Source organism: Megalobrama amblycephala, linkage group LG18 (assembly GCF_018812025.1).
Source record: "Megalobrama amblycephala isolate DHTTF-2021 linkage group LG18, ASM1881202v1, whole genome shotgun sequence".
In the NCBI taxonomy this organism is placed as follows: domain Eukaryota; kingdom Metazoa; phylum Chordata; class Actinopteri; order Cypriniformes; family Xenocyprididae; genus Megalobrama; species Megalobrama amblycephala.
Window position 1 is genome coordinate 5,059,611 of NC_063061.1, and position 21,171 is coordinate 5,080,781.

At 39.1% G+C, this 21,171-nt stretch overlaps 1 pseudogene; it reads left to right on the plus strand.

The window, feature by feature from the left end:
• The first annotated feature begins 537 nt into the window (after nucleotides 1–537).
• On the plus strand, nucleotides 538–19,791 carry LOC125252109 (annotated as a pseudogene).
• The last annotated feature ends 1,380 nt before the right edge of the window (nucleotides 19,792–21,171 follow it).

The window sequence follows — 21,171 nt, forward strand, 5'->3', positions numbered from 1 at the left end:
TGTGACAGGTTGTCGTTAGGATGGTGAATTTAATAATAAAAGATTGTCTCGGTAAACGTATATACCGGTGACAGGTCGATTTGCAGGTACATATACATTATAACGGTGTCCTGCCACAGAGAGAGTTTACCCCAGCTCGGAAATTGCCAGCTGTGATGGTTATCTTCTCCTGAATGAGTGTGAGCATCAGTAGCCATGAGTCGCATTGAAGTGATGTCATCTCCCTCTCTTCGATTGATTGGCTAGAGGAGATGTCAATCTAGAACTAGTGGACCAATGGTGGCGCTTAAGCCCGGCCTAATTTACATGAAACTGGAACTGCAACATTTGGAAACGCAAGAGCAAAACGTAGAAAGAAGAGCAAAGAGAAAAACAGCACAAGCGCACAAAAGAGTAAAATATGAGCAGAAAATGTAGGAGAGCAGAAAGAAAAGAGTATTAAAAGCAAGGAAAACAACTTTTAAGAACGCACAAGTTTAAGATTTGTGCAATATCATTTTTAATGTGTTTAAAGTTTTTATTCATGCTTGTTATTTTCTTAAATGTGCTTTAAATTTTTTGATTCACGCTTATTATTTTTTGATACGTGACTGCAATACTATTGGCGGGAATCTGATCCCATAGCAAACAACCTATTGAAAGTTCACATAAATTCCGAAATCCCCGGATGTGTTCTTAATCCGCCCCCTTTATCGAGGCAGCCAGGTATCAATGAACGTTGCCTGAACCACATTTGTGTGGCTATTAATATGTTTTAAACCTTTTAAATGAAAACGAAAAGAGACAGAGTGGTGTTTAACTGGAGCAGCTAGAGCGAGCGTTATGAAGTTCGCTGCTGTACCATTTGCTGAATCCTCCCGTCCTCCTGAGCCGAACTTGTCCGGTCCGAACTAACAAGTCTGAACTTCGCCTACTTGGTATTGAGAAACACCTCATTTCTCTTTCTGACATCCTCTCGAAATGCCGGAAGCGAATGACAGAAATACCAGTTTTCAGCGTCATTCTGGCTTTCAACATCCTTGAAAATAAGGTAACTTTTTTTTCTTTTTTTTCTGTTTTTTTTTTGAAAATAAGGTAACGTCGCCACTGGCATAAAGTTGTTTTGACGTTCGATATTCGCAATTATAAAGACTGGATTGTCTCTAAAGTTACACCCAACGCTGGTAGGCTATGCACGTTTCTAACTTCAGTTGAATTTTAACAAAAATTGTTATTTTCACTACTATATCACAAATATGAAAGGTGTGCATCATAGCTGACATGTTGGTTTTATGACTGTAAATTATTCCCATCAAATGTTATTGAGCTTTAAATTATGACATATTTATGTATGAGCCCATATTCAGTAGTGAAAAATAGCAATTTTTACATATGATTTGACAGTGTATTTTAATATCAAAAATTTTAAAGATGTGCATGATAGCTGACACCCAGATGAACACTTTACAGTAGGTTTTATGACTGTAAATTATTCTCCTCAAATGTTATTAAAGTTAGAAACGTCGAACATCAAAACAACTTTATGCCAGTAATGTCGCAAAACTCATAAACTTGTTCTGCTGGTAAGTGGTAAGACTCCTAATGCAAGCTTTTAACACTATTATTTATTTCCATTTAAGTGTAATATAAAATATCCTTAAAGTTCTTAAAATTCACATTCACTTTTATATTATTGTTTATTATTGTTTGTGTTTCTATTCTTGCAGAGAATGAACTGACTGAGATGGACAATTTTAACAGTAGGCTGTCATCTGGGCATTTTCTAATTATTTTTTGTCTCATGGTTTTGGGTGTAACACGATTTCATCAGTCAAGGCAAAAAAACTTGAATTAATCTTTCAAGCTTTATTTTCAGTCTGTAAAGTGCTTTAAACATAGATGCAAACTTCTCACCTTTCAGTCGCAATTCACCTTTTTGAGGTCAAAATAGGTCACTTATGGGATTTGCATAGATCCAATTAGAAAGTGTTTTTAGAAGGGGGAAGGGGGGGGGGGGGGGGGGGGTCTTACAAGGGTACTTGGTTGTTTCATCAAGTACAGTACAATGTTTCCTTTACTCTTACTTTAAAAACTAATGTCTTTAAAGGGGAATATTTTATGTATTTGAGGTCTGAGATGTAGGGAATGGTGAAGAGAGAGAGGGCAAACATTTTGCAGTTTAGCTCAGTATTGCCATCTAATCAGACAATATTGTCTTAAATATCCTGCATTACAGTTTTGGATATATACCGTATTAAAAATAAATGAAAAAAATCCCTTAAAGTAATTACAAATAAACATGTAAAGCAAAATTAAAAAAACAAAAACAAAAAACATATCGTGCGAAGCGTGCCCCGCCCCACGCGATGTTCTCACCTTTTTTCCCCCTTACCTGTTTGCATCCCTGTTTAAAATAATAATACAAAAAAGTTAGGGTGAATTAAGGGTTATTGGGACAGTTTTTGGATTTCCATCTTTTCTAAGGTTTCTTGCCATAAATTAAAAACATCAGCAGCACATGATACATTTCTGTAATACTGAAGATGTTAACTATTCATTTGAAGAGGAATCAATGTTATATTATAATGATGTGTGACACACTTTTCTGTAAACTGAGCCAAAAAATTTTTTGGTAACATTTGGGTGATTGGGACAGCACATCTTTTCACTGATTTAGGGCAGTGTAAGCATATTTACTGTATTGCACAAGTTAGTTCATACTTTGATATAATTTCATCTGCAATATTTCCTTTTCTCTCTATTATGAGCCCATGTTTATTTAGCCTTGTGTAAAAGAAGGCTTGAAGCCCAAAAGTCATTGAAAACATTTTAAAATCAAGAAAATAAGTTAAAAAAAAAAAAAAAATTAAAAAAAAAAAAAAAACAGGTCCAAAATTCATACAACAAAATTATGTAAACTGATCAAAATCCTGAACTGTTTGAAAACACATTTAATCTGCACAAACCATTATTATTGTGAAAAAAAAAAAAAAAAAAAAAATCAGTTAAAAAAAGTTTAACTATAATATTTCTATTTTCAGAATTTGGTCATTTTATTTGATCAAAAACTAGCTAGTTCATGAATATTTTTGTGGTTGATTAGAGCATGCACAAATAACGAGGTTGGGAACCAATTATTATCTATTGCAAGGTTAATCATTTTCTTAATTAGCAAAGCCTTTCAGCACTTTCCCAATCAATTCCCAAAAACTTTTGTTGTCCCATCCACCCAAAAAGTTTGTACAATATAGTATATGACAATTTTAGGACCTTATTATTAAAACTATCAAAAGCTTATGTCATTTCCTCAGTTCATGCATTTCACAGTCAACTTCCTGTTTAATGCCTGCCCCGCCCACCTACATGATGTCACGCTAATGGGGTCATCACATTTTAATGATGTGGTCTCACAGCTAGGGCTCATCAAAAAAGGTTTTTATTTTCACTCATTAGGTGAGAAAATAAATTCTGTATTTATACTGTCCCATTTGACCTCATGACCCAATCGCCCTTAATTCAGCTGATGTCAAATCATTACACAAAGCTTGAATAATTGTGCTGAATAAGTGCTCATTTCATTCATGATATTTAAGGCTAAAATGAACAACATTAATAAACATTAATAATAGAGTTATTGGGTGCCTAAAATAAATTTTTACCTTGTCATTTAGAGCATCACTCTGCTGGGCCAAATGTCAGCGCTGCAGCTCAGAGTGGAAGTCAGATTACATCACCTGTGCTCACTAACAATACAATAACAGGCCATGTCAACATCATACATAATACACCTAGTAAGTAAAATGTGTTGTACATTTCATAGATGTTGATAATTTTGACTATGATCATTTTTTTTGATAATTTATTGAGTATTTTCTTTTAGCTGTTGACATCTTATAATTTATTGACATTTGAGACACCCCAGGTAGGGTAAAACATTAACTAATAGATATCATCATACTTCCCCAGTTGATTGATTACATTAAGAATTGCAAACATTTTTAGTAAGTTTTCTTAAATGTTATGTTTAAATTTGCAAATAAGGCATTATCTAATTAAATATGCACTAATTTGCATACATTTCTAGAACACAAATCTGAACATTGGTTTCATTTTTTATTATTTTTTTGACTATTAGAGTTAAACGTTTTTACAGAGGGGATTTTGGATATCTTTTTGTATCACAGAAAATACTGTCAACAGCCAGAAAAAATAAAATTTTATCATTTTTTAAAAAATAAAATGTTGTATAAAGTCAGGAAAATTATGTATCAACAAACCCCTCTATAAAAATCTTCAAAATATAGATAGAAATAAAACTGTAAAGTAAGTGCTGCTGAAGTGGAAATTTCTGAGAAAAAACTATTTCTGAGAAAACGGTCTTTAAAGATATACCGATCAGGCATAACATTATGACCACCTTCCTAATAATGTGTTGATCCCCTTTTGCTGCCAAAACAGCCCTGACCCATCGAGACATGGACTCTTCTAGACCCCTGAAGGTGTGCTGTGGTATCTGTTGTTAGCAGATGTTAGCAGCAGATCCTTTAAGTCCTGTAAGTTTTGAGGTGGATCAATGGATCAGACTTGTTTTGTTCAGCACATCACACAGATGCTCGATTGGATTGAGATCTGGGGAATTTGGAGGCCAAGTCAACACCTCAAACTCATTGTTGTGCTCCTCAAACCATTCCTGAACCATTTTTGCTTTGTGTCAGGAGCATTATCCTGCTGAAAGAGACCACAGCCACCAGGGAATACCGTTTCCATGAAAGGGCGTACATGGTCTCAACAATGCTTAGGTAGGTGGTACGTGTCAAAGTAACATCCACATGGATGGCAGGACCCAAGGTTTCCCAGCAGAACATTGGCCAAAGCATCACACTGCCTCCGCCGGCTTGCCTTCTTCCCATAGTGCATCCTGGTGCCATGTGTTCCCCAGGTAAGCGACGCACACGCACCCGGCCATCCACGTGATGTAAAAGAAAACATGATTCATCAGACCAGGCCACCTTCTTCCAAGTCAAGTCAAGTCACCTTTATTTATATAGCGCTTTTTACAATGGAGATTGTGTCAAAGCAGCTTTACATTGATAACTGGTACATATTTTTTGCTGCACAGCAGCTCTTAAAGAATAGTGTCAATGCAGGCAGATCAAAGCACTGTTGAATAAATGTCAAGAATACTGTTGAATATCAAATGTCAAGTCAAATGTCAAGTGTCCCCATCTAAGCAAGCCAAAGGCGACAGCGGCAAGGAACCCAAACTCCAACAGGTGACATCAGGTGGCAAACAAGTGGCAAATAGGTGTTAAAATGGAGAAAAAAAAACCATGGGAGAAACCAGGCTTAGTCGGGGGGGCCAGTTCTCCTCTGGTGAACAGTGTTTTGTTACAAATCAGGTTGCTATCATAAGTCTGATAGGACAAAGTATTTATTTCAGTTCCATCCAGTTGAGGATCGTTTTCATCACGCCGGTATGGACGGTTTGTTGAGGAACTGTGCTACTGGCTGTCGTGTTGATGATGTCTTCACAGTGGATGATCTAGTCAACTCAATCTCTGCTGATACTTCAGGGCTGCGTTGTGGTCATGTCAAGGCGCAGGTCCTTGGTCTCAGCTGGATACGGCCCGGATCCGGTTGACTACGGTAAACCTCGGGATAAACAGAAAGACTAGTATTAGCGTAGATGCCATTCTTTTTCTGATGTAACGAGTACATCTATAGGAAGTGTTCCCGGTTCCGGCTGACCTAATTTATGCAGCCTAATAATCCTTTAACGGATTTTAAAATATAAATTGATAATGTGTTATGTGTATGCCAGGTTAAAGAGATGTGTTTTTAGTCTAGATTTAAACTGACAGAGTGTGTCTGCATCCCGAACAATGCTAGGAAGATTGTTCCAGAGTTTAGGTGCCAAATAGGAGAAGGATCTACCACCTGCGGTTGATTTTGATATTCTAGGTATTATCAGCTGGCCTGAGTTCTGAGAATTGTGAAGGATTATAATGCATTAAGAGCTCGCTTAGGTACTGGGGGGCTAAACCATTTAGTGCTTTGTAAGTAATTAGCAAGATTTTAAAATCTATACGATGTTTAACAGGAGGCCAATGCAGTGTTGACAGAACTGGGCTAATATGGTCATACTTCCTAGTTCTAGTAAGAACTCTAGCTGCTGCATTTTGTACGAGCTGTAGTTTATTTATCAAGCGGGAGGAACAACTACCCAGTAGAGCGTTAAAGTAATCTAGCCTTGAGGTCATGAACGCATGAACTAACTGTTCTGCATTCTTCATTGAGAGCATATGCCGTAGTTTAGATATATTTTTAAGATGGAAGAATGCGGTTTTGCAGATGCTAGTAACATGGCCTTCAAATGAAAGATTGGTATCAAAGAGCACACCCAGGTTCCTAACTGACGACGAGGACTTAACAGAGCAGCCATCAAGTGTTAGACAGTATTCTAGGTTATTCCATTGCTCCGTGGTCCAGTTCTGATGCTCACGTGTCCACTGTTGGCTCTTTCGGCGGTGGACAGGGGTCAGCATGGGTACCCTGACTGGTCTGCAGCTATGCAGCTCCATACAACAAACTGAGATGCACTGTGTATTCTGACACCTTTCTATCAGAACCAGCATTAACTTCTTGAGCAATTTGAGCTACAGTTGCTACAGTAGACCACACGGGCCAGCCTTCGCTCCCCATGTGCATCAATGAGTCTTGGCCGCCCATGACCCTGTCGCCGGTTCACCACTGTTCCTTTCTTTGGAGCACTTTTGATAGAGACTGACCACTGCAGACCGGGAACACCCACAAGAGCTGCAGTTTTGGAGATGCTCTGACCCAGTCGTCTAGCCATCACAATTTGGCCCTTGTCAAACTCGCTCAAATCCTTACGCTTGCCCATTTTCCTGCTTCTAACATCAACTTTGAGGACAAAATGTTTACTTTCTGCCTAATATATCCACCCACTAACAGGTGCCGTGATGAAGAGATAATCAGTGTTATTCAATTCACCTGTCAGTGTCATAATGTTATGCCTGATCTGTGAATGTACTGTAATTGAAATCTACAGACGCAAATACATAAAGTGCTATAAAAGATACACAAAAGTGTATTTTGGATGTTTTCTTTCCATTGGTCCTCTTTCAACACTTAATGAAAAGCCAAAAAGCGCAAAATCCCAAAATTGACAGGTGCATGAAAACAGTGTTTTTGTCTAATTTTCTGCAGGTTCTACTTGGTTTCGCCCACCCTCTGAAACAACAGAAAACTCGGGTAAGAGATAAATCTGATATGTCTTGAATGTTTTACCTTTCACCTTTTAATTTAGCATCTACAGTCTGCTCTAAAATGTCTTACACTTTTAGAATCAGAATTAGTTTTAAATGCACTAACCCTGTTTAATATTGCTTATTTTATGTGTGCAGCAACAAGATCTGTGATTTTAAAATATCAGAAGCAGATCTGCAGCGAGTATCAGTGTGTGACCGAGTATAACTCACTGCCTGGTGAACAAGTTCTGCTGTCTGAGCGCTACACACAACCTCTGATCCTTCAGAGACATAGAGGTCGAAAAGAGAGAGAAGAAGAGATCAGATCCAGTGGAGAAAGCTTCCAGAAGGTCCTCAGCGCCTGGAGCAGTGATGACTCTGTCCATCTGAACTCTCTGTTCGACCCAGATGGACACGGGATCCGTCCCAGTGCTGTTATACTGCAGGGGAATTCTGGGAACGGGAAATCTTTCACTGTGCAGAAGATCATGATGGACTGGGCATCTGGTGACCTCTACAAAGAGCGGTTTGATGTTGTGTTCCACTTGAAGTGTAAAGAAATAAACCGCATTTGTGGCATAAAGAGTTTGGTGGAGATCTTGAGCTGCAGTTGTAGTTTAACATCAGATCAGATCTCACAGGTACTACAGCATTCACCAGAGAAGATGCTCTTCATCATCGATGGATTTGATGAGCTGAGACTCACTCAGGACATTAATGACATGTCACCACACACTGATCTGCTTCAGAAAGCCCCAGCTGAGGTTATTCTTTGTGACCTGCTGAGGGGTCGAATCCTGCCAGAGTCCTTCCTTCTGGTCACCTCCAGATCTACAGCCACAGATACACTGAGTAAACTGCTCAAAGGACCTCAGCGTTTCTCTGAGATTATGGGATTTTCAGAAAAGGGGGTAGAGGAGTACTTCCAGAAGTTTTTTCAAAATGAGGAACTTTTCAGGACAGCTTACACACTTGTGAAGACGAATGTAACCCTCATCACCGCCTGTTCCATACCTGTCGTCTGCTGGATCATCTGCACAACTATCAAGGAACGACTCAAAACCGCTGAAGATGTAACAAGTGGACTGGAAACCACCACCTCCATCTACGTTGACTTTGTGTGCACGCTCTTGAAGCATCACTCTCAGGGTTCGAGTCAGTCCATCCCGACCCTGCTGATGAGTCTGGGTCAGCTGGCAGAGAGAGGGATGCTGGAACAGCAAGTCCTGTTGGATGAGAAAAGTGTTTATGAAACAGTTTCAGACCCTGCTGGCAGTCCGTTCCTGTGCAAGTTCCTGTTTAAGAGAAGAATCGACCAAGAGACGATGTTCAGTTTCATGCATCTCAGCTTTCAGGAGTTCTTCACTGCTCTGTACTATGTCTTTCTGGATGAAGAAGAGTCCCAGAGAAAATTTACACAGCTATTTTCCATTGATAAAAAATCAAGTCATTATGATATTTGTCCTGCACATTTTTTAGCTGTGGTGCAGTTTGCATTTGGTCTGCTGAATAAGGATGTGAGACGCACACTTGAGTAACATGATCTCTTTGTTCATTTAAAAACACAGACTCTTCTGAAGGAATGGATTTTGAAAATGGGTCAAAATAATGACGCATATCCAAGTAAAGCACTTTTTTACCTTCACTGTCTCTATGAACTTCATGAAGAGGACTTTGTGAAAAAAGCTATGGAAACCTGGAAAAGAATTGATGCATATGGTAAATTAAGCAGAACAGACTGCCAGGTCCTGCTGTACTGCTCTCAGTGCTGTCAGTGCATAGAAGAACTGGATCTTTCTCAGTGCATATTATCATCTGAAAATTTCCGTATTATTCTGCCTGTTTATCACAAGATTAAGAAAGTAAGGTAAGTGCTTTGTTCCAAAACAGATACATGATGGATCTTATTAATATCTGTATAATTCATTCTATTTTTTAGATTCAGATTATTCATACATCACTGGTTGGTTAACCAGTGATACATATTCAATACATTGTAAAAATGTCATTACGTTTTTTTTTGATTATTATTGCAAGTTAACTTGATTATTTAGTCTGTACACGCATCTTCTGGATTTGATTTTACAGCTTGTCCATAGATGTTTCATCAGACTCTGATCTTGATGAACTGATAAACACTTTCACAAGAGGACAGAACCTGAGATCACAGTGGTAATGTCTCAAAATACATTTTATACATTTAATATATTTTATGTACACATGAGTTATCATCCTTCAGTGTGCTTTTGTTTCAGTTCATAAATCTTTTGTTCTGTCCTTTGATTTGCAGCATTGATGTATTCTTCATATTTACAAAATTTAAGAATTGTTCTCTTTATTTGACGATCAAAGAAGAAATCAGGTGAAGAATATTATTTTTTTTTCTGTTCATCAAATAGCTGTTTCTCATGATAACCAGACAAACTTATGTGGCGATTATATTTTGGATAACCAGTTATATCATCACCTTGTTCAATAACCATAATAGCATAATTTAGCATTACATGTGTACGTATAAGCCTTTTCCTGTCATAGTTTGTTCTGCACAATCTAATACTTTCAGATTCTAGTTAGAGTTGAAGTATACTTTATTGTCCTTTTTCAGGAAGAGGAGGAGATTTAATGACCATGCCTAGATACTTGTAGGTATCCACCTGTCGATGATATTATCATGAATGATTACTGGACTGTAATCACCTTATCTTTTAGGGTCCACTATAATTTCCTTAGTTTTTGAGACATTTATAATAAGATGATTTACATTACACCACTGCACGAAATTCTCTATTTCAGACTGATAACCTGATATATCCTGATCTTTTCCTAACAGACTTAAAATTACAGTGTCATCGAAGTATTTAATAATATAATTATTCTTATTTCAACTAGAGCAGTCATTTGTATACAACGTAAACAAAATGGGAGAGCAAACACAACCCTGAGGGGCACCAATGCTAATAGATTTAACATCAGAAGGTGTATTATTTACTTTTACATACTGAGTACGATTTGTTAAAAAAGAAAAAAGCCACTTAATAATAAAAAGGTTAACATTACTATTTACAAGCTTAGCTAGGAGTAACTGTGGCTGAAGCGTATTAAAAGCTGAGCTAAAATCTACAAAAAGTAAACGTGCATATGCATTAGAGGTTTCCAAATGTTGAAGAGTCTGATGTCAGATGTGTGACAGTGCTTACAGCATCAACAGTCCCCCTCCCCTCCCTATAAGCAAACTGTAATGGATCTAACAGTGAGTTTACATTACATTTCAGTCTGGACATCACATATTTCTCCAGGCATTTCATAATTATAGATGTTATAGCAATTGGTCTGAAGTCATTATTATCAACAGCACCAGATTTTTTAGGAAAAGGAGTCTTTTTCCATAGCGAGGGGACCATATGATGGTCTAGAGATTGCTGGAAGATTGGACACCATACTGGGGTTAACTCTTCTGCACATTCCCGCAAAAGATAAGCCGAGATACCATCTGGCCTAGTCGATTTCGTTGTGCAGATTTTACGAAATGGTGAGGTAACCTCTTGAGCAGGGGTAGGCAAGTTCGATCCTAGAGAGCCGCTGTCCTGCAGAGTTTAGCTCTAACCCTGAAAAAAACCTTCAGCTGCCTATAGCCTTAGTAATCCTGAAGAGCTTGATTAGCTTGTTCAGGTGTGTTTGATTAAGGTTGGAGCTAAACTCAGCAGGACAGCGGCTCTCTAGGACCGAACTTGCCTACCCCTGCTCTTGAGGGTCCACAAGTAATCTAGCTTCTGCTGCACATTCAAAAGTTTGTAAAAACTCTTCACATTCTTTGATAGGATCTACATTATCAAACCGTAGAAAGAAATCATTTAACTCATTTGCTTTCTTAAAATCATCAGTTGTAATGAGATGTTGTTTTTTTAGAATCCATGTTAGAAATGGTTCTCAAAGAGTTCCACAGGTTTTTATTATTCGAGGACGAGACGTTTTGTTCAATGTAATCCTTTTTACGTTTCCTAGCTTCCCATAATAGTTTATTCAGTTCCCTTTGTACAACTTTTAACTCGGCCCGGTCCTTTTTCATAAAAGCTGCTTTTTTCCTATTAATGCAAGCTTTCACTTCCTTTGTTATGTGGGCTTGTTATTAGGGAACACCGTTATTTCCTTTTTAGGGAGTATTGAGTCCACACAGAAGCGAATATAGTCCGTAGTTGTCTCCGTAACTGAGTTCAAATCTGAGTTATGGAATACTGACCAGTCAGTACTTAAAAAACACCCCTTTAATGCTTCTACATTTTCTTCATCCCATATAGTTACCGTCTTATAATTATGGTAGTAATAATGCAGCTAAATTGGTAACCCAAAAAAGATCAAACAATACAGTACCACACTATCAGCTAATGATGGAGATAATGGCTGGTGCTCAAAAGACCATTAATTAATCATAATTCTTTTTTAAAAAGGCACAAAGAGTTATTCAAAACAACAACTTGTTGGTTTGTAGATGTCACAGTCTCACCTTCCCTGGACTCCATTTCCCATCATCCCTCCTGTCACTCACCTGCTCAGACTCAGTAATCACTCGCACCTGTTAGCCATCTACTCATCACCACAGCAGTATAAAGGCACACACTTCACCACTGCACTTTGTTAGGTCTCGATCATGAGAAGGACTCAATTACCCGCTCCACTAACCTGTATGCTCCAGTGCTCCATCGTCTATCCTGCTCCTTTGTGTCTCCAGCGTCCTCTAGATACCACACCCTGCTACACTCACCGAAGTGTGTGCCCTACTGCTCTGCTCCACGATTGCCATTCTCCAAAGTGACTGTCAATATTCTCGCTCCATACTTCTTCACAACTCTGATTATCATACTCACCATCATCTCTGTGTCTTCTCAACCATTGTTAATAAACTCCTATTCATCGAACTTCTCTGTGAGTCTGTATTCCGTAACAATAGACACAACAATGATGCTAATTCTGTTTTTTATTTTTTTTTATAGTGTCTGCATAGAAATTTCAGCATCTTTGGAGTCGCTCACTCTCACCTCTATGGAAACCTGCCGAGAGCCAATCAACATTGAGTGGGCCAAACTTATACAGATAATTCACCAAGAAGATTCAGATGCATTAAAGTCAGTTCTTGATTCTTTCTCTAAACTGAGAAAGATGGAAATGAAACTACAGTGTCTAAGTGAGATGTGGACTCATTGGATCCTCCAAATCATCCAGAGCTGCTCCAGTCTTACAGAACTCAAGTAAGAAAAACATGTGAAATCACCTTCTGTCTTGTTCCTATATGAATTTGTCTGTTGTTAGGAACTGTGTAGCACATATTTAAACTGATAGTCTGTCCAAAAATGAGAAATCTGTTTTTACTCATTTTACTCACCCTCATGTTATGACTTACTTTCTTCTGAGGGACACAAAATAACTGTTGATGTCCCAAACAGTTTTGGAAAATACAATGGAATTCAATAGGAATGAAACTGTTTTCTTACCAACCTTATTAGAGGTTCAAACGTGAAACACTGAAACACTATTGTAATTGTTACATTTTTTTCATTCTCCCCTAAACGTGATTGCAATGTCTACAATGCCATCAAGGCTCGTCCGATCCGCCTGATATCAAAAGTATGAAATGGCTCATAACTCCTGAACCGTTAGGCCTAGACTCAAAGTGTCTTATATCGTTGGAATCCCTGCCTCAGTTTTCAGGTGTTTTGGATTTTTGTGAAATAGTCCTAAGTTTTTGACCCAACCGGAACCAATTAAGTGTAGTGATATTCTCCGGAGTCTGATTGTCAATACGTCCCTAAGGACCACCAAAACATTCAAAGTGTGTGGAGCCACTTTTACTAAAATGGCTATAACTCATCAACAGAATGAGATATTTTCACCAAACTCAGCACATCTATAAGAACTTATTTTGTGGTCACGTGAACTTATTTACGCTATAACAGGGAAAAAACATGAAAACAGCTATAACTAATTCACCGTTAGTCCAATCCTCAGGTAAAACTGAGAACTTCACTTTATTATGTGAGCACATGATTCTAAACAAGCGTAAATACTTTTAGGGAGATCAGCACATAGGTGAGGCTATAATTGTTAAAAAGGGGTAAAAATGATGTATTTCTATTGCAAACCCCATGAAATGGCTGAAAAATATATTACATATTTCCTATGGTAAATTGCCTGTATTGGCTGTAAATTGTCATTTCCATCTATGATTTAAATGGTTACATGCTTGCTAAATAAAATATAATGATTTTTTTGTGCAAATCCTTAAACGCTTGAACCCTGATAATATACAGGTGCTGGTCATATAATTAGAATATCATCAAAAAGTTGATTTATTTCACTAATTCCATTCAAAAAGTGAAACTTGTATATTATATTCATTCATTACACACAGACTGATATATTTCAAATGTTTATTTCTTTTAATTTTGATGATTATAAATGATAACTAAGGAAAATCCCAAATTCAGTATCTCAGAAAATTAGAATATTACTTAAGACCAATACAAAGAAAGGATTTTTAGAAATCTTGGCCAACTGAAAAGTATGAACATGAAAGGTATGAGCATGTACAGCACTCAATACTTAGTTGGGGCTCCTTTTGCCTGAATTACTGCAGCAATGCGGCGTGGCATGGAGTCGATCAGTCTATGGCACTGCTCCGGTGTTATGAGAGCCCAGGTTGCTCTGATAGTGGCCTTCAGCTCTTCTGCATTGTTGGGTCTGGCATATCGCATCTTCCTCTTCACAATACCCCATAGATTTTCTATGGGGTTAAGGTCAGGCGAGTTTGCTGGCCAATTAAGAACAGGGATACCATGGTCCTTAAACCAGGTACTGGTAGCTTTGGCACTGTGTGCAGGTGCCAAGTCCTGTTGGAAAATGAAATCTGCATCTCCATAAAGTTGGTCAACATAACTTTGGACCACTCAGAAGCAGTCCAGTCCTTTTTGTCTTTAGCCCAGGCGAGACGCTTCTGATGCTGTCTGTTGTTCAAGAGTGGCTTGACACAAGGAATGCGACAGCTGAAACCCATGTCTTGCATATGTCTGTGCGTAGTGGTTCTTGAAGCACTGACTCCAACTGCAGTCCACTCTTTGTGAATCTCCCCCACATTTTTGAATGGGTCTTTTCCTTCCCTTCGCCTCTCTATTAACTCCGCCGGCGATACCACCTCTGTTTTTTTCTTACCAGTGTGAAAGAGACCCAAAATACTCCGTCAATGTTGCACATACAATTAAGAGCTATACACCATTTTAATCTGTGGAATATCTATTTGTGTACACTCAGAGTAATGTTGTGTGTTGTGTGTGTTGTGTATGTTGTGCTTTTTGCAAAATAAAGAAAACTAACATGATGCGTGATCTCTCGTCTCCCTCTGAACGAAGTCCAATCTGATAGTTCTCAGAAAATGAAGTGTAACTTAGTGAATACTAATCACAAAAAAATTAAACTTGTGTCTAAAGAAACGTTGAAATGTCAGGTTTTAAATCAAGTAAGTCAAATCGAAAACAAAAATTCTCTCTTTATGTAATCTATATGAAAATAGAGCCATGTCAGAAGTCCATGATTCAGCTCATTATCCGCTAATGCGGCCACGCCCACGGAACGAGCGCTATTCAGACATAAATTCTGAGGCAATACATGCATACATCGTCTCAATCATGTATTTATTGTCTTGAAAAGTGTTTATCTGGATGTTATAGACCCTTTACTGTTTGTACACAATGATGACGTAGCAACGTATGCGCGCGCATTTTGGCAACGGAAGTGGTGCTGTTTCCCAGTGGTTCTAACGTGTTAGCAACTCCGAAAGTATACTCCACTGTATATTTGGCCATCTGCTAACGTCTTCTATCCACTCCACTACATGGATCTGGTAGCCGGATACCATTCGATAAAGTCAACTTTTTAAAATAACTTTCTCTGTCTGTGTTGCTTAATCCGCTTGCGTAGCTTGACACGCTGCAGATATATATAAAACTTTCGGAGTTGCTAACACGTTAGAACCACTGGGGAACAGCACCACTTCCGTTGCCAAAATGCACGTGCAACTATTTGATCACGTGGGCTGTAAAAGGGTCTATAGCGATATCTGGCCTCTGTTAGTTCCTGGAGAGTCACATGGTTGTTCTTCTTTAGATTAATTTGTGGACTAAAGGTGTACAGACCGCCCTCCGGATGCAAGTATGAATTGAAAACACAGTATCCAGCGCTCATAGTGATGACAATAAATATTGAATAAATATTACTCCTCTGTATAGAAAATTGACATAAAATATGAGAATCCATCAATATTTCTCAAAATGTGCATGCTTTTAAGCTAAAAGCCTATATGAAATGCCATAGAGGTAACATAATTGTTCAGACACATTGCATCACTGAAATACATTATATTTTAAAGTATATAATAGAATACCATTGTTTTAAATTGTAATAATATTTCACAGTATTGCTGGTTTTTCTGTATGTTTGATATACACCATGATGAGCTTGAGACATGATCACAGAGGGTTTTTTCACAGCCTACCTGACTGAAAGAGCTCATTATTTATGCAGGTCATTACAACTCATTATGCGATTCTTTTGTTTTCTCAGGTGTAAATGACCCATTATTCATGATGATTCACGGCTCCTCATACTGTTTCTTGACAAAAAGTGTCTTACAAAATTTAAATCTCTATATTGTTTTACATGAACGAGTAGGCAGCATCATTTTTACATCATTCTGAAGCAAAAACTCTAGTCTACAACCTCCAATACCCAGAAGTCTTGTGAACACAGATTTAATATATTTTTTTGGCTTTATTTCAGTGACTTAAGTTTTTTGTTTTTTCAATAACCACACATAAACGTTATTCCTTCAAAAACACAAACATGCAAGGCTGCCAACTCTCACGCATTCAGCGTGAGACTCACGCAATTGACCCAATTCTCACGCTCTCACGCCACACCCCCATATTCTCACGCAGACTCGTGCAGCAGTGAGGAAAAAAAAAATCGCGCCGCATGATCTTGCAAAGCAACGCGCAGAGACCAGACAGACAGTGTACAGACTAGTGAGTTTTTTTTGTGACAATTGTGAGGGAAATACACAATTTATTCCCATAAACTGTGTAGTCAGCCGTTCTCCCTCCCATCTGCACCGTGTGAATTGTGAACGCAGGCAGGTCAGTGAGTTAGGGCGCTCCATGTCTCCGTCCAGTTTAGGCTAGTAACTAATAGGCCTAATATGCTGTTATATAGTTTATAGGAAAAGTAGTCTCGTGATGTTGCCATGACAGTGTGTTAGGATGATTAAGAAAGAATATGCCACCGCTACGTTTACATTGCGCCTCCACTATTGTTTTGCTTTGTATTTAAATTAAAAAAAAAACATATTTAATTCAGTTGGATAACGGTCGCCGCCACTCCATATTTACAGAGTTACGGGCGATCACAAAAGTGAAAGTAAACGTGAGCGCGCATTCAAACGCAATTTCAATACCCCGCATTTTGAAAGCGGCTCCCTGATGAATACAAATATCTCTCAATATGAAAGCTATCTTAGGCTGGGCAGTGTAGTTGTAACCATTTCTTAGCTCTGTATCAAAGAAAAATAGCTCTGGTCTTATTTGCACTTTGAATATTGAGAGAGTGCGATTATGGTTGCACTTATTGTAAAGTTTTCTCTTAATCTTATTAAGCACAAACAATAAGGTTTCATTTGTTAACATTAGTTAATGCACTGTAAACTATGAACTAACAATGAATGGCTATTTTTATTAACTAACATAAACAAAGATTAATACTGTAGCAAATATATTGCTCATTGTTAGTTGATGTTGGTTAATACATTAATGTTAATAAATGAGACCTTGTAAAGTGTTAACATTTTTATTTATACTGTCTTTATTTCTATGATAAGTTTGTGGAAATTAGTTCAGTTAGGAGGTCAAAAGTTGTAGAAGCTCATAAAACATTTACAGTAAGGTCTGAAGAGACTGAAATCATACAGAAGAGAAGTCAGTCAGTTGAGTTAGTGGCAAAACCTTTTACAGTGCTTGAGTATTGTTGTCTTTTACTGCATATGATAATTCATACTCAGAAAGTAGAACTGAAATGACATTCATTACAAGATGATTAGTTAAAACATTTCAAATACACCTGCAGACTACTTTTTCTAGTCATGTATTTCGCCATCTTGTCTCTTCTCGTGGACTCAATCTTGAGTCTCGTCACACCCCTAATAGTTTATATAGAATTAAGTTAACATTAGCAGAGTTGTTTGTTTTGCAGCACTGAGCAGTTATTTTACATAACTTTATCATAAAAAAGTACAAAAGCAACCCACGCCCCGCCCCCCAAAATCTCACTCTAAGCTGAACTCAAAAGTTGGCAGCCCTGAACATGTACATACATGTTCCTCACATATTATTGTAGTCTAGTTTGTGCTGAATACAGTGTAATGACACCTTTTCCATTAAAGTACACATGAAATCAAAATTGACCTTATTTATTTTGTTAGCTCAAATTGCTAGTTTTGTGGTGAACAATTCATCCGTGCAAGTCAATCCACACAAAAAAATTGTTTGGCTTCGTAATCTTTAATCAAAATCTGAAAATGCTCCTCCCCTCTGCAACGGTGCCCCTTCTCTGATAACGTCAGTTTGACGTGATGTGAAATCACTTAAACTACTCCCCTCCGACCGTTAGTCTGCTATGAGCGAGAGACGGAAAGGAGGAGCGCTGAAGTAAAACTCTGCCCTATATTCAATATTCCGTTTCACTTGGAAATACGTCACAACACTGGAGAAAAGTCGTTTGCAACTTCCGGTTCACGGGGACTTTAATATGTTTATGAACAACTGAAAAAAGCACAAATGTCAGGGCATGTCAAAACATCTCCAGGGCCCCAAAAATCCTCAGACCCCAGAGGGTTAATGTGCTTGGACACAGAGCTCTGTGAACAGCCAGCCTCTTTTGCAATGACCTTTTGTGTCTTGCCCTCCTTGTGCAAGGTGTCAATGGTCGTCTTTTGGACAACTGTCAAGTCAGCAGTCTTCCCCATGATTGTGTAGCCTACAGAACTAGACTGAGAGACCATTTAAAGGCCTTTGCAGGTGTTTTGAGTTAATTAGCTGATTAGAGTGTGGCACCAGGTGTCTTCAATATTGAACCTTTTCACAGTATTCTGATTTTCTGAGATACTGAATTTGGGATTTTCCTTAGTTGTCAGTTATAATCATCAAAATTAAAAGAAATAAACACTTGAAATATATCAGTCTGTGTGTAATGAATGAATATAATATAGAAGTTTCACTTTTTGAATGGAATTAGTGAAATAAATCAACTTTTTGATGATATTCTAATTAAATGACCAGCACCTGTATATTTCAAATGATCTTTGTGTTCTGCAGAAGAAAGTCAGTCATACAGGTTTGGAATGACATGACCCTCATCCATTTAAATCATTATAGAATTGTTCAAATGAATGTGTGAAAAACAAAGTATAAAGTATAAAATCATCAGTCCCTAAAATCTAAATAATTTTATCTGTATAATGTGTATCCATGTCTAGGGTATATGCTAGGAATTTACTGGAGGAAGGAATCCAGATCTTGCAGAGGTCACGCACAAGACCAGCCTGTAGTGTGACATTTGAGGGGTTTGTATTGGTTTATATTCATACATTTTGCATCAGTAAATGTCTTATCAATGCAATTTCATGGAGACTAGAACTTTCAAGCTTTAAAAAGGACACAAAAACACCATAAAAGTTTGACTTGTGCAGCATATTCTATGCCTTCTGAAGTCATATAATACCTTTTTGTGAGGAACAAACCAAAAGTTTGAGAATTGTCATTCATAAATGTATTTTTCTTTATATCCTCCCTAGATCTCATAGTTCATTAGCAGTCAATAACAACTTAAATGTTGGTCTGTTTCTCACACAAATCATTGTTATAAGACTCTGTAGTGATGCTGTGCTTTGTGCTTTCTGATGAAGGTTCACTTGCAATAATCAGTCTCGAAAACGCAGACGCGATGAGGACTTTCATCTTAGCTGCATCCAGGAGGTGAAGATTCATCTGAGTTCCTCTGGCTTTTCTATGGAGACTTTGTGAGTGATTTCAATTTTTTTTTTTTTTTAGGATTTATACAATTCCACTGTACAAGCTTTCAGTGCAACAGCATATGATCATAGTGTGCAGTGTGGATCTAACCTACTGCTCAGCTTTGTGTATTTATTTCTACATGTTTTATTGTTTTATCTCTTGTCTCTCTCCATTTCTAAGGCCCTTGATTTGGAACTAATGGTCCAGCTTGATAACTAGGAGAAAACTGCCAAAGCAGCATCTTTACCTGGAGCTGTGGATGGGAATAAAGACATCAACCAAGAATATCTAAAATCATTTAGGTGTGTTGTAATAGTAATAATCATGTGTCGATTTATTTGTATATTGCGTGTCACAAAATTGAACAAAAAGCTGAGAAAATAGTTTTTTCCCTCTAAAGACTACAACTTGCATAAACTATTCTTTTATTGCTTGTTTCTGCTCCTTTTTGCCTGTGTTTTGATCAGGAGATTCAGTACTCTTTCAGAAGATGTGTAATAGCGCCCCTTACAGTATAACAGAGAAAACATGGAAAACTGGAAAATTCTCAAACATAAAATCACAAACATTTTAAATTAAAACTTAAAATTGGCAAAAACATGCCTTTTCTTTTGCATTTAAATCTTTATACAAGAAACCCTGCCGGTCATAAAGAACTTGTTTTTCTGCGTGGGGCTTACCCAGACAGCCGACGCACTCACCGAGACCTCATGCCCGCACTGCGAGTGCATGAGTCTCACCTCTCTGCGCTCGTGGATCGCTTTCTTCTTTGAAAGTGGTCCCGCCCCTCGCGCCCTCCCGCAAGCCGGCTAGGAAGAGACAGCGGGGTAGAGGGGTTCAGCGCCCGGACATGGGAGAGCTCACGCTGGCCCAGCGCCCACATGCCTCTCCCTCTCCAATGAGAGAGCCGTCCCCCGTCCTCTTCTCGCACCCAGAGCAGCGTCCCTCGGTGGAAGCAAGCGACCTCGTCTCTTTTGGCGGTTCAGAGGACTCTCGCGGCATCTGAGACGGAGGAATGGGCCGGTGACTCCGAGGACCCCGCCCACCTGCCGTCGCTGAAGCCCATCGACCCACGCCTCGGGATGGACGCAGAATTATTATAAGGCCGTTGAGGAGCTCGACCTGGAATGGGCCCCACCCGAAGAGCCGACACGCAACAGGCTGGACGAGTGGTATCTGCCAGGACGCCGCCAGACCCCTCGCCGTCGTGGCGCGCCTCGTACTCGGCCCGCTTACGCACTTCCTCACCTGCGGCTCTCAGCTCAGTGGACGGCTCCCGTGACAAGGGCTACGAGCACATGCCGCCGCTGGACGAAGCCATGGCCGCTCACCTCTGTCCTTCCGCAGCTGTGGGCTGGAAGAACAAGAGGGCCCTTTCTTCCAAGCCCTGTAGGACTACCTCTGCCATCGCTGGCCGAGTGTACTCTTCAGCTGGGCAAGCTGCATCGGCGCTCCACGCCATGGCTATTCTCCAGGTGTTCCAGGCCACGGACCTGGCCCTGCGTGCCACGAAAGCCACGGCTCAAGCCATTGGGAGATCCATGGCCAATCTGGTTGTTTTAGAGCGCCATCTCTGGCTCAACTTAACAGAAATTAAGGAGATCAACAAAGTGGCCTTCCTGGATGCTGCACAGAAATCGTCCCAGGCTATGCAATGTTTCCTGCCAAAGCGCTTCAGCTCTTCCACTGCTGCAAGTCGACCCAGGCCTGCGTCGACCCAGCATCAGAGCAAACCTGCCCCTACCTCGCAGGCAGCGCCCCCCAAGGAGCAGCGACAGCGAGCCCATCCCGCTAAACGCACCACGCTCCCGAGA